Below are 222 nucleotides of genomic sequence, written 5' to 3'. Positions count from 1 at the left end.
ACACAAAAGTTACCCCTATATATTTTAAATTTTCTATGAATAAATTGAAACTTTCATTTTCTTTCAATAGTTCAGTTGGAGGATAAACTATTTTATATATTCACAACTTGGATAATCTGAATTATGTATATGACTAGATGAAAAAAGACCTTTCGGGATTATAATAACTTATATAAGCTGAAAAGATTTTACCCTCTGTTTGTTTGCTTGTTTCTAACTTTC

Source organism: Penaeus monodon, chromosome 25 (assembly GCF_015228065.2).
Source record: "Penaeus monodon isolate SGIC_2016 chromosome 25, NSTDA_Pmon_1, whole genome shotgun sequence".
In the NCBI taxonomy this organism is placed as follows: Eukaryota; Metazoa; Arthropoda; class Malacostraca; order Decapoda; family Penaeidae; genus Penaeus; species Penaeus monodon.
This window is presented reverse-complemented; position numbering follows the sequence as displayed.